The 13,824-nt window shown below is 39.2% G+C and overlaps 1 protein-coding gene and 1 long non-coding RNA gene across 2 annotated transcripts in view; one reads left to right on the top strand and one right to left on the bottom strand.

The window, feature by feature from the left end:
• Nucleotides 1–13,824, top strand: part of Fto (FTO alpha-ketoglutarate dependent dioxygenase) — a 391,986-nt gene that overhangs the window by 293,413 nt on the left and 84,749 nt on the right. The gene's annotated exons all lie outside the window — the stretch shown is intronic.
• LOC104865902 lies at nt 6,362–9,537 on the bottom strand. Its single transcript, XR_781299.2, has 3 exons — nt 9,293–9,537; nt 7,346–7,406; nt 6,362–6,499 (listed from the first exon to the last, which is right to left on the bottom strand). It is a non-coding gene; the product is annotated as an uncharacterized LOC104865902 (long non-coding RNA).

The raw sequence follows: 13,824 nt of genomic DNA, 5'->3' as shown, positions 1-13,824 counted from the left end.
ACACACACACACACACACACACACACACACACTTTTTTTAATGAAACAAAATGCAGCACTGAGCTGTTAGGCAGGTTTGAGTAGAGTACTTCTTCAAAATCGTGACTGTGCAGGGAAGTGTAGTTATAGTGATCAGCAGAACAGAACATGGACAAAGGGAGACAGTTCATAAGATGAAAGCATCGAGACCATGTTGATAGGGCGTGAGTGAAAAACAGTATAGAGGCAAAACACAAAAAGTGGTGATTGATAAGGTAAGCAAAGGTGTATGAGGTGACAAAAGGGATAAAATATGAAAGGATTGCTAGAGTCTCTGTTCAAGATGTGAAGCATTTTATAAAATTGTGTTTCTGTGCTCTAGGGGGAGGGCAAGACTTTAGATCAGAAACTTAATGTATTTACCAGGAATCTATTTAACCTAGCTGTCTCTTCCCTTAGAAGAGACAGAAATCCCACCTCAGATTAACTTAGTTAAAAAGAATTTATTCATTAGTGTAAATTAAAAGTACATGATTAACTAGCTTCAGGAATAGCTTGATCCAGCTATTAAACCATATTACCAGGACCCATCTCTCTGCTCTTAGACTCTTTTTAGTTGGTTTCATTCTTATGTTTCTCATGGCTGCAGAAGCTATAACCTCTTCTGTCCTGCTTTGTAAGATGCTTGTGTCTCCCAGTTTCACACCTACTACTTATATCACCAGTCCTAGAAAAGAGGCAACAATTCTGTTTCTCAGAAATCCCAGTTTCTTACCACCATGTGTCTTCCCTAGTCTAATTGAATTATATGACCCAATTCATGTGACTAAGAGATGTGGCACATGTTGATTGGTTTAAATCAGTTAGTTTCCATGCACACATAATCCTTGCTCTGAGTTGTGGAAATTCCCAAAGGAAAACCACAAATACTCTTATCTAAAGACTAATGAAGTAAGAACTCTACCCAGAGCCCTTACATTTTACCCAACATAATTTGAAGTTCTAAATGTTGGGATATTTAGGATACCATGTCTGACAGCATGAATTTGGAGCACCCAAATAAGTCAAAGGTGTTGACAGCCATCACGGGGAATGTGGATGCTCACAGAAGAAGTCATGCAGTAAATCCTCTTTGGAAATAAGCAAAAAACAGCCTTGGAAAACGCAGCTTCTACCCAGGACCAGAACCTGTCAGCCACAGGCAGAAGTCATTAGCAGGATTTATACATGCCTGTATCCAACATCAAGTCAAAAGGAGATCCACAGAAGGGATTTCTCTCTTCCGGAAACCCTGCAGAGGAATGGGGAAGACTTTCTGGGTAAAGTTTCAGAGAACCTAATGCATAAATCCCCTTAACAAACACTGGGATTTGGGTTTGTAACTCATCCCTCTCAGCTGAGGGCCTTAGCAGACAAGCTGCCATAGGGCTAAGGCCGCCAAACCAAGCGGGGAAAAGGGAGAGTCTATGGTGAAAATTGGAAAACTATGTAAAAGACTGAGTTTTCATAACTTGGCATGTTGTGCATTTTTGCTTGGTAGTCCCTGTGAAAGATCCCATGAAAGCAGTTGGTTGCTGGCTGGCAGACCTTGTCTTCTCTTTTCCATTTACAACTCCATGGAACTTCCTTTTGCCCATCATACAGATTTGCTTTAATTGTCCAGAATCTCCCACACTTTGTGGCAAGTTAGAATGGAAAAGTCTCGATTCTGTCCAGAATACATTGCAGAGGAGCTCATTGATTTACTGTTTCTACCTCTCGGGAAATTTTTAAAAATCGACGTACCTGGTCTTTTCCCCCTCTGGATTAACAGATATTCCTTTTTATCTGTACATCTGGCTTTGAGAAATGTAGCCAGGGTTTATAGCCAGTGTGCTATGGACTCTCTTTACCTACTTGATGCAGTCGATAGAAAGTCGGGGCAATGGTGAATCCCAAAGAAAAGGATCTAGCATGCCAATTGCTGAATAAGAAATCAGGAATGATCTTGTCTGATGATAAATGTTTTTGCTCTGTTAGTGCTGTGGCCATTTGGCCAATATTCAACGAACTCTACAGCTGGCTTTTTATAAGTTTTTTTTTTTTTCCTCCTCCTCCTGTTTGACTGCAAACTTATTTTGACTGAGGATTTACTTGTCACCTCATGTTGACATTTCAAGTTATTGCATTAAGAAAAACGTAGGCGAAAGCAAACAAGCAAGTATATTCTAACAGGTCAGCAGGCATAGGAGTCCTACTCAAATTTCAAAGAAAAGGAAGGGGGTTAGGGTGAAGAATGGAGAACAGATATATTTATGAGGGAAAAATCCCCTTGGTGTTTTGGTCCTAAATCAGATCCTGGATTGTAGATATTTTTCTCAGCTACTGGTAATTCCTAAGACGGCTGAGGGGGAGAGATTCTGGTCCATCTGAAGCTACCGTATAATTCTGTAGAATCATGCTAACATTCTGATTTCTCTGATTACAAGTGATTGCAACAACAAACAGAATAACTCTGCTTTAAGAATTGTTGCCACAGTGTCTGTAGGGGACAGGTTTGCTTTGGTCTGTAAATTCCCCAAAGGCAAGCTGAGCCTATGTAAATTAAAGAAATAGAGCCAGTGACAACCAACTCTGTGGTTTTATTTGACTTTCCAAAACACATGTCCATCAGCATGTCTTAGACAACACAATATGATTAAAGCACAGCGATAATCACCCTTATATTGCCTTTTAACTGGTATAATGTGTGATGAATGGTAGAGTTGGAACCACTAGGTATACTTTTACCTTTGAGCTGTTTCTTTGATTTATTATGATTCCTAACAACAAAAAATAGGAGTCAAGAAGTGCGTACTGTGAGCTGAACCCTGCCACTCATCTGCATGTGACCTTGGGTAAATCACTCTATTTCTTTGAACCCATTTCCACAGCTATAAAATAAGGGATTTCAACTGGATAAGATCCAGTTCTCTTCTTCTGAGTTTGACCTTTCCAGGGTCTTTCCTAGTTTCTTGAATGCATTTTTATCAAATTTCGAGCAAAGATGTATGTGTTCTACTTTATCTCATTGTCTTTATTTTCTGCTTGGCAGTTTCATAACAGAGATCTCTACTTCCCTTGCTACAACATTATCCTTTAGAATTCCAGTAACTTCAGGTCTTCAGAGCTCTTAATAAGCAAATCAATTTTTATAATTATTTTTAAAACATTGATAACTTTGAAAAAATTTTAAGTGTTGTCTTAAAAATTTAGGCCTACAAAAAGACAGGTATTAACAAGTCTTGATCAGAAGGGAGAGAACTGGAACTCTCATGCATTGCTGGTAAGGATGTAAAATGGTACACTTTGAAATACAGTCTGGACGTTCTTAAAAAGGCTACACATAGAATTACCATATGACTCAGCAGTTTCACTCCTAGTTACCTAAGAGAAATGGAAACCTGTGTTTATACAAAATTTGTACACAATTTTCCAAACAGCATTATTAATACTAGCCAAAGAGTAGAACCAACCTAAATGTCCAGTTAGTGATGAATGGCTAATCCAAATGGGCTATATTCCAGGCATGGTGGGGCACACTTATAATCCTAGCACTCTGGGAAGCTGAAACAGGAGGATCACAAGCTCAAGCCCAACCTGAGTAACTTAGTGTGACCCTGTCCCAAAATAAAATAAATAGTCCTAGGGTTGTAACTCAGGGTGAAGGCCCTGGGTTTAGTCCTTAGTACTGGGGGAAAAATGTGATACATGCATGCTACTTAGCAATAAAATAATGAGGTACTAAATCATGATGCAACATAGATGAGCATTAACAACATGGAGATAAGTAAAAGCCAGTCACAAAATACTTTTAATTCCATTAATATGAAATGTCTAGAAGCTGGGTGTGATGCTGCATGCCTGTAATCCCAGCATTTGGGAGGCTAAGGCAGGAGAATTGCAGTGAGTTTGACACCAGCCTAGGCTACGTAATGAGTTCAGGGCTAGCCTGAACTAATAGTGAAACCCTGCCTAAAAAAAAAGAAAAGAAATGTCCAGAAGAGTCAGAAATTAATGGAGACACAAAGTAGATGGATTGGTGGTTGTCGGGGGCTGGAGTGAGCAGGGAGGAATATACTTAGACACACTGAAGGGTATTCTTGAAATAAGTGAATCATATGGCATGCGAATTATACTTAATTCATTTCTAAACAAAATAATATAACTTTTAAAAATTTATGTCAGACCATGCCATTACCCTATCACACCAGAAGCAAAACAGGTCTTCTTATCATCATCGGTGCTGCTGCCACTATGCATGCTCAGCCCTGTTCATCCTGCCACCCTGGGCTCTGTTCCTAAGCCTTTGCACTTGCTGTGCCTAAAATGCTCTCTGCTCCTCTCACCTCGGATTTTTTATTTCTCAAACGTCACCTCCTTGGAGAGCCCTGTCCTCACCGTCCTCAGTAAAGCTATCTACCTTCCCTCTCAAACCGTCAGACAGTCCTGTCATCCTGCTCCTTTTCCCTCCAAGCATTCAGCTGGACCTGAAAGACCCATTTGTTTCCTTGCTGATTTATCCTGCATCTCCCCCTAAGATGAACTCTGCCCAAGAGTAAGAACCATGGCTGTCCTGTCCACTGTTACATCTCCAGGGCCCAGCTCAGGGCTGGGCAACTGTGCACTCACTGCCTGTGTTGAGTGAGTCAGTGAGCCTTACTGATGTTCTGCCTGTCAGCTGAGCATCTGCTTTCTAGCGCTGTGCTGTGAGATCAGCACCCTTATTGGGAATTTCGGTGAGCCTCCTATCTTGGAGCCTCTGAAATATCCTGAGATGTAGGAAACACTGAGGTGTATTGCCCTTAATTGCCAAGGGGGCCCAGAAGCATTGAAAAACTGGACTTTGAAACTGATCTAATTGGGAATTTGTAAACTGTTGTTTGTAATTAAGTTTACTCGGGTCCATCTATTCAGTCTCTGAAGTACTTCTTCCTTTTACAATTTTGTAATTATACCCTATTTCTGTTGACTGGGGGTGGGGTTGCTAATATCATATTGGAAGCTCCTTGAAGGCAGGAAATGTGATTTTTTTTCCTTAGTTCTCCAAAATGTGTATAATGTCATGTGTCTCACAAACATACCAGACATATGGGACTTTTACTCAAGTCACTTAGTCCCCAAGTGCCAAAGAGTGAGTAATTCACCCCCTCCCCCCTCTCTCCTTCCTTTCTTTCTTTTTGTTTTGTATTTTTTTTATTAGCCAGCCTTCCTTCCTTCCTTCCTTCATTCATTCCTTCCTTCCTGTTTTGTATTTTTTATTACTGCATTTGGTTATGCAGATTGACAGGCTTTGTTCCGGAAGATTTGTATGTGCATGTAACATACTTTGATCATTTTTACCTCCCTTCACCCTCTTTGCCCTACCCTCCTCTCTGCATCCACATTTCTTGGAGGGAGTGTTTAATGCATATAATATATTTTGGTCATATTCATCCTTTCATTACCTCCCTTATACCACTTTTTTACTCCTTTTTATTCTCTTCCTCTTGTCTAATAGTAGTCTCCCTTCTTTCATGTTATCTCTTTTAGATTCCACGTATCAGGGAGAACATGTAATATTTATCTTTCTGAGTCTGACTAATTTTGCTCAGTGTAATGATCTGCAGATCCAACCATATGTCTGCACATCACAAAATTTCACTTTTTAATGGCTATCTAGTACTCCACTGTATACGCACACACACATTTTCTTTGTCCTTTCATCTATTGATAGACATCTCAGCTGATTTATTGTGAATTGTGCCACATTCAACATGAGTATGCAGGTATCTCTATAGTATGTTGACCTTATAAGGATGATTCTACTTTACGTTGATCTCAGAGGTGCTAACAAGAGTTGTGAGGTTACCTTTCTAGCACCTGACCCACTCAAGATATGGAGAAAGCAGCACAGCTTCTATTGACTCCCTTCTGGAAGCAGGCAGGTTCTCTTTGGTGGTTCCTCCCTTGGATGGTTCTGGGCCAGCTCGCTTACCATTCCACAGGCAGCCTTGTCTGGGATCTGGCTGAAGGGAAAATACTGTGAAATAGATGATTCTCCTTTCCCAGACATATCCACTCACACTTTCCAGTGTTGAGATCTTGGAATTGTGAGAAAAATCTAAGAAATACTGGTAGCCTTTCCCACCTTACATCAACTCTGAATAGCAGGGGAGATTGTGGGGCTTGTGCCTGGCTATGCTGAGGAGTTGTTGGATTTCTGCTAAGCCAGGGTATAGACATTTGTGAGAAAGAAGACCTCTTCGAGGAGTTGTTGATATGAGCCCCAAATTGCATCATGAGACCCTAGGTAATGGATTTGTGGGAAGAAGAAAGGATCCAATAAGAATGTTACTGTTTAAAAGTTTATTTATATTCCTTGTCATCCTTACCCTCTTAGCATTCAATTAACTCTTAAGCACATATGGCAAAATCAGGTTCATGTAGATTTTCCTGAGGTTGCATCTATGTCTCCGTCATCCAGAATTTCTCTCTTTGAGTTTTCTTGAGAGATATTGTCCTAGGAAATTAAGATAGAAATAGTTCCAGTTTTAATAAGGAAGGTGCTGTGTCTTCTCAGTATATGCATAACCTGTGGCTGACAGCTTTGCTATATAAGAGAGATCTGAAGTCATTTTAAATTTTATATTCTTTCTTTAAAAGATGGTAAAATATCTCTTCTGTAACTGCGTGTTTAATATTGTTCCATCCTAAGAATAAACATAATTTCTGTTAAAATATTAAACTGTAGTACACTGAAGCAGAGAACATTAGCCTCTGTCCTTTCTCAATTCTTGATAGGGAAAATACTGTATGATTCATACCTACCTTCTATTCGTACTACACTTAATATGTTTTCAGTGACTTCCCTCCCAACTTTTTGTTAAAATGTGGAAGACATTGTACCATAATTAATTTTTCTTTTAATTTTGGACAGTAGATAATTGGTTTTGCACTATACCTTTTGGGAAATAATTAAGAAATAGATATTTAAATATTTGGTGATCTTTATTAGAATGTTATATTTTTAGAGAAAAGACCCTATTAAAAATTTACCAAGTAAACCAACAGGATAGCCAGTATTGTGTTATTTAGGTTGATATTTGCTTATCCTTATCATGAACTAAGCTACTCCATGAAACTAGTGTATATCTACTGTATCAAGTATGATCCATATTAAGCATCACAAACCATTAATGAGTTTATGTCCTTAAAAAGAGAGGAAAGATTCAAAATGAGACACCTCATACATATACATGAGAATTTCCCAAATGCCGGATAACCCTTTTTTAATTTTGAATATAAGCCACCAATTCTCATTTGATAAAATTCTGTAGCCTGATGAAGTGGAAATACAACCAAGTACCTTTGTGTTATAGGCTATCTCTAGGCAGTATCCAGTCTCTTGCCTTTACATCAAGGTAGATCTAAAAGGGAGGAGAACCATCTCATTTTCTAGAAATCATTCACAAGTCTTAGCTATGTATATGATTATTATATTATTATGTGTATTGATATATTAATAACAACAGTGTAACATTGCTATGTTTCAAACACTGTGCTAATATAATGCATGTAATAAACGTCACCTGTATTATCTCATTTAATCCTCATGAGCTTTTTTTGAGGAAGACATCATTACCATTTTACAAATGAGAAAACCAGAAGAGAATAGAAGTTAAGTAGCTTGCAAAGCTTGCTCAGCAGCTCTCATTCATTCATTGATGATTCATGAAGCATTTATTAAACACTAGCTTTAAATGGATCAAACTCCCTGTCCTCAAAGAAGCTACAATCTAGGATTAATAACTACAGCTGGAGCAGAATTTGGTGGTAGCATTTCACTGGTAAATGCACCAAGATTGAGAAGTTTGCTGACAGCTGCCTTTGTACTCTTTGGCCAAGATTAATGTCATATGTAAATGTAAGCAACAGTGTAATGATGGGAAGACATGTCCCAGAAAAGCATTTTTTAAAAATGTATGGAGGACCCTTGAGAACTACTGGTTCATTATTAAGTTCTAAGTGACACAGACCATTGCCCAGAAGTTTCTTCCAAGAGGAATGTATAAATATCAAATAATTTTTGATGGATAGTTCCAGAAAGGGTTAAAGTTATTTTCTCTGGAACACATAATGGGAAAGTAGCTGAACATGATTTCAAAGGGATTTTTTAGGACAGAATTCCAATTAGAAGTAATTTCTCTTTCTAGCTTACTAAGCTCTATTTCGGACTTATGCAGTTTCAAGATCCATATTCCTTCTCCCCTTATTTCAACAGATATTTTGAATATGAAAATCCTATGTCAAAACTTTGCTGAAGCCTTCATCAGCCTTTTGAAAAGCTAAGTAAGAATTCTGTTTCTAGGAATAAAAAAGATTTGGATCAGAAAGATTCTTTGCTGGTTGTAGTTCCTTTTTGGATAAGTAGTTCAAGCAGTCTTTAATCATATTTTTGTTGATTATTTATTAGTTTCTCTGGGAAATCAAAGACTCAGTAACGTAAAATGTGTTTTTCTTAAAATACTTTATGAATCAGAATCCATAGTAAAGAAATAATGGAAAATACATTTCCTTTGCTGATACAGACTAATTGGGAATTAAAATACCTTTCTCTAGTCGGTGTCCCACATCGAAATGCTAAATGACCCAACTGGTGATTGTACCAACCGCAATATCTGCCTAGACAAAACCCTTATGCCGCTAGCAGATAAAGAGAATGCTTTGTCAGTAAATCAGAGCAGTAGAGAAGTAGAACTAATTTAAGTGAACGGATAGGCTCCCAGGCAGCTGTTTGGGTAAACCCACACTGAACCAAATGGAGGGTTGATGAAACTTAATACATGTGTATTCCCGTCATCAGCCTAAAAGATATGTAATGCAAGCCAGTGATGTTTGTCACTGTGAGAAGTGTGAAGGCAGACTTCCACCCTTCACTGTGTGGGGCTGCCAGCTTATGGCAGCTTTGGTCAATATTGGACTTGCTTCTGGGGAGCCAGACTTTGGCTAGTTTCCTGGTGTGGTTAGGGGTATTATGAAATGTGTTTACTTATGCAGCTACTCCTGATCAATTGAATCAAAAAGGTATTTGGGGGAAAATATGCTAAGTAAAATATAAAGGAAATATGATACATTTCATTCCTTTGAAGCCATTATGGTTTGGGGGGGTGCAAGATGTTCATACATGAAAAATTTGGAAGCAATTCAGGTTGTCTCTGTTATAGTCATATAGCAAGAGACAGCAGGCCATGGTGTTGAAGGGCACTAGTCTGGAGCCAGATCGTCTGAGTTCCAAACCCACCATATCACTTACCAAATACGAGAATTCTGGAGCAAGTTATTTACGCTTCGTCTGTTTGGTTCCTCTGTAAAATGGATTGTTGTGAGTTGATAGATACAAAGGGGTTTGGAATTATTATCATTAACTATTATTATAGATCACAAGCTCAAATGCCTACTATGCCCAGGAGCACCCGCGCGAAGATCACTGGTAACCAAAACATGACCCAAGTGGCATAGAGTGGTAGGGACACTGATAGGCTCCTCCTCAGCCACGTCTTTTTTATCTGCAAGGACTGTAGCCTTATGGGAATACTGACCTGGTAATGTTGCCTAATCTTCTGATATTTAAGAAGCAACTTGAAATCTGGATTTTGTCAGAAATCTCCCAACTCCTGAATGTTACTGATTTATTTTAAAATACTCTGTATTTTAAATAAGACATTGTCTGCAGGCTATGGGTCACCAGCTAATGACTTCTTTGGTCTAATAATGAAACACATGTAGGTAATGAAACATAGCTTATAGGAATTCATCTGATTAATTTGTTATCACTCTATAAAATGGGTTCATTTTCATTCCAGAACTAAGCAAGCTCCTACTATGTATCAGTCCCTATGCTAGTGCTGAGGATACAGTAGAGAACAAGACAAGTTTCACCTAAGGAACCACCTGCTTATGTTACAGGGTTTTTAAAAATAAGCCAACAACTAGCACTTACTAGACACTCAATAAAAGTAGGTCCCTGGCTCCTTCTGTTATCTTTGATAAGTCCAGACTTGACACAGTGAGTATTTGGGAGCTAATTTAGATTTCTGACTATTAATAGTGATGCAGCTAAAAACTAGTGAATGTACACTGCTAAAGCTCTGCTTTTTCTATTATTAATCATCTTACCTGTTTTATTTGGTATCTACCGAGCACTTGTAGACTCGGGCTGTAGTGTTTTGTGGTTATTTGCATGTTGTTTCAGATAATTCTAGTTTCTTTCTTTGAGAATGTAAAGTTCCTTCAAACTTCCAAAGTATGTCCTGTGAGCTAATCCAGTGTCATTTGGGAAATGGAGAATATTTTATGTCCTCTCTTTGGAGATTCACAAAACCCTTTAGCAGAGACCATTAAAGGCTCTAGGGAAAAACTGGAGTTCAGAAAGCTGCTATTGATAAACTTTGTCTAAATAAACACAATACTCCCCAAATGTATTTAACCAAGGAAGATCCTCACCTTCTTTCCCCAATTCAGTATACCTTAATATGCTGAGTTACCATTATAATTGGACCTTTTTGGAGAAATGTTGGATTGCTAAAGTGTCTTTCCTGCTATAAACAATAATTTCTTCTCTGTGCTGGCATCCACAGACAAGCATATTTCCAAAGGCTCAGACTTCATTTTCAAGTAATCTAGTAAGTGGAGTGCAGCAGTGGCCAGCTTATTGGCACCTACCAGTTGGATTATAATTCTTTAAGGTAAGGGACTGTCATTCTTTTACCCTGAATGGAACCAAGCACTGGGTCCTTATACAGTGGGTATCAGTAAATGGCATTGAATGCTGCCAGCCTCCTTTGTCAGTGTTATAACTGTAGTGGTTTACCGAGTGAGAAGTGGATGGCCTCAGCAAAAAAATATTTCAAGACATGTTAACAGTACATGAAATTTTAAAAAATAAATTTCACTTCATCGGACTGAACATAGGAGATTAAACCTCAATTAAAAAATATGGGGGGCAAGGATTTAGCTCAGTGGTTCTGCCCCCTGCCTTGCAAGCGCAAGGAGCTGAGTTTGATCCCTGGTAACAAAAAATAAAAATAAAAAATAAAAAAAAAAATGTATGGATATATTTCGCCAATCTTGGCAGTCTGAAAGATAGGAGGCAAAAAAGACAAGTGGAACATGCTCATAAACAGGTCAAGAAGAGGGAATGAGAACTTACCAGGAGGAAGAATAAATGGGCAACAAAATCTACAGGTTAAAGTTTTCACAAAGATTGTGCCTTTCACTGATTCCGTGGTGATTACCTCCCAGGAGTCCAGTTCCCAGACCACATTCCACAGTGAATCTGCCCGAGTCTCCTACCACTTGTGTCAGGGGGATTTGCTAGCACATTCTGCCTTCATATGCTGGCACCTCTACCACCACCCTTTTCCATCTGCCTCCAAGATGCACATGTGGCTTTCTGTTTTGAATCCAGCCCAGTAATCTCCCCTACTATCATGTAGCTTCCTCTTTGTCTTACCCCACCCATCCACACTCCTCAGTGCTTCGTGGCAAGACTCAACCTGACCTTTCTTGGGAGAATGAATTACTGTCATACTTGAAGGTTCGGCTGTAAAGTGATGTTTTCTATTCATAAGCTTGCATGCAGGTGAGGAAGTTGACTCTATTTCTGACTTGTTATTGTGAGCTTTGGGCAGATCTCAAAGCTGTGGGAACACTGAGTAAATGTAACCACTGCAGGAAGCCTTACTACCTCTAATTTACCTTATTGGTTATAGCAGAGTACTAACTCTTTGGCTTTGATAAAGTTCCTTCCCCTGGCCTTTCACATTTATTAATCTTAAGTGCAATCTACATGGCAACTCAGTGCAACATGCTCCAATACAGTTGTTGGGGAAGATCATCGACCTTTAGAATCAGTCCATTGACACCAGTATTGTTACAGTCACAGTCCTTCCTCACCCTTCTCCATCTCCTGCTTTTTATGAAGGCAAGCAGTTCAGGACAGTGAGAGTCATAGAATTTTAACTGACTTAATTCCTAGGTGTGTTTGCTATGGAAACAAAGATAACCCTGTTCCATAGTGAATTTGTGCCCCTGGGTGGATGGCCAGGTGTTCTTTCAACTGAACTGTGAGACTAATTTCTTCCTGGCCTCTGGAAACCAGCTGAAGCAGTGGGCCAGCTGGTATATCTTCAATCTTGCATACCAACATCTTTCTCTGATTCACAGATTTCCTTTATCCCCAGCACTTCCTCTGGTATGTGCATCCCCGACAGTAAATGATATCTCTTATTGCATTTGGGCATTTTTAAATTGTGAGTCTTGTGGAGGGGAGGGGATGGGAAGGGGGTAGTCGGTTACATTAAAATATTTCCAGAGGAACCTCACTTCAATCTCAGCTGCCCTGACTCCTGAGCATCTAATGACCCCCATACTCACAAGGTGATGACACTGAAGTGATGAGGGTGGCATTGTAAACATTACTCTTTTTAATATTTAAATGATGTCCAATTAATCTGAGAGAAAACAAAATTAATTTACATGTAGTTGTATGCATGACTAGGAGCATAAAATAAGAAGAAGTGGAGATTCTTATCAGGAGGAAAAATTTCTTTTGCAAAGTTCCTGATGACTTTTATCTGCAAAGCACAGCTCTTTCATATTTATTGACTTGTTTTCAGTGATTTGAGATTCAGAGAAAGCCAACCAGAGACTTACCTGGTAAATTACAGAGTAAAACTAGACATGAGAAAGCAGGAGCCTATACATGACAGTCTGGTGGTTCTCCAAATAACAGATCATATCTATAATTTCTTTTCCCAAATGGCTGTAACATAGAAGATTCTCTATGCACTAGAAAGGGTATTTGAAAATCATAAGTAAGTGACAGAGGACCTGTGTTGTCTTGAAGCATGTCCACTCTCAGCAGTGTGCGCCTCTTGACACTTGTAGTGTAATTGGTATCTTCCCTCCCTTGTGGAGTGTTTTATGGGAAATGGGTTTGCCTTGGCTAGTGTTAGGTGTGCTGTGGTTTTCAGGAGCCCCCAGTCCTTTCATTGAAGCTCTCTATCGGTTTCAAAGAGAAGACTTTGAAGGCTCTCAATCTGAACCTGTATCGTGAGTCAGACTGGGGAACTTCCTTTAGTTTTGTGTGCAAGAAAACTTTGGTTAACTGCACAAAGGACTCACCCTCTTTGCTCCACTGGAGAAAGTCATTTTATGCACACAAGCCTAACTGGCCTAAATTGTATTTTCTAAAAAGTATGTGTATTTTCAGGCCTTTATTAATGGAGAGAGGAATCTTGGGTATTTCATCTATATACTCCCTTAAACTGATGTTATTAGGTATTTACAGATTATAAAAAAATTATGGCAGCTAGGTATGGTGGTGTGTGCCTGTAACTCCAGCACTCCAGGAGGCTGAGGCAAGAGCACAGCAAGTTCAAGTCCCATTACAGCAACTTGGCAAGACCCTGTCTCAAAATAAAAAATAAAAAGGGCTGGGGATGTAGCTCAGTGCAGACGTGTGTGTGTGTGTTTCATGTTAAGTAGTAGACATCAACATGACATCACCCCAGAGGATGGCTATGGGCAGCACTCACTCCTAAGATGGTAGAGTGAAGGACACATCCAGGCAGAGTAGCTTGTTTGCAGCAGCTCTTTGCACTTAGGAGCAGTTGAAACAGTTGACGAAGTTCCCTAAGAAGCAATTCTCAGATGAATAGATCAGTTTTCAAAAGTGAATTCCTTGTGGTAATCATAATGCTATGCCATGGCACAGATACCTGTGGCAGAAATGAGACAAAAGCAGAAAATTTAGACCATCTTCGACAAATAGATTTAAAAATT

The sequence above is a fragment of the Fukomys damarensis genome, unplaced genomic scaffold (genome assembly GCF_012274545.1).
Source record: "Fukomys damarensis isolate Sample0158 unplaced genomic scaffold, DMR_v1.0_HiC HiC_scaffold_32, whole genome shotgun sequence".
Classification (NCBI taxonomy): domain Eukaryota; kingdom Metazoa; phylum Chordata; class Mammalia; order Rodentia; family Bathyergidae; genus Fukomys; species Fukomys damarensis.
This window is presented reverse-complemented; position numbering and strand designations above follow the sequence as displayed.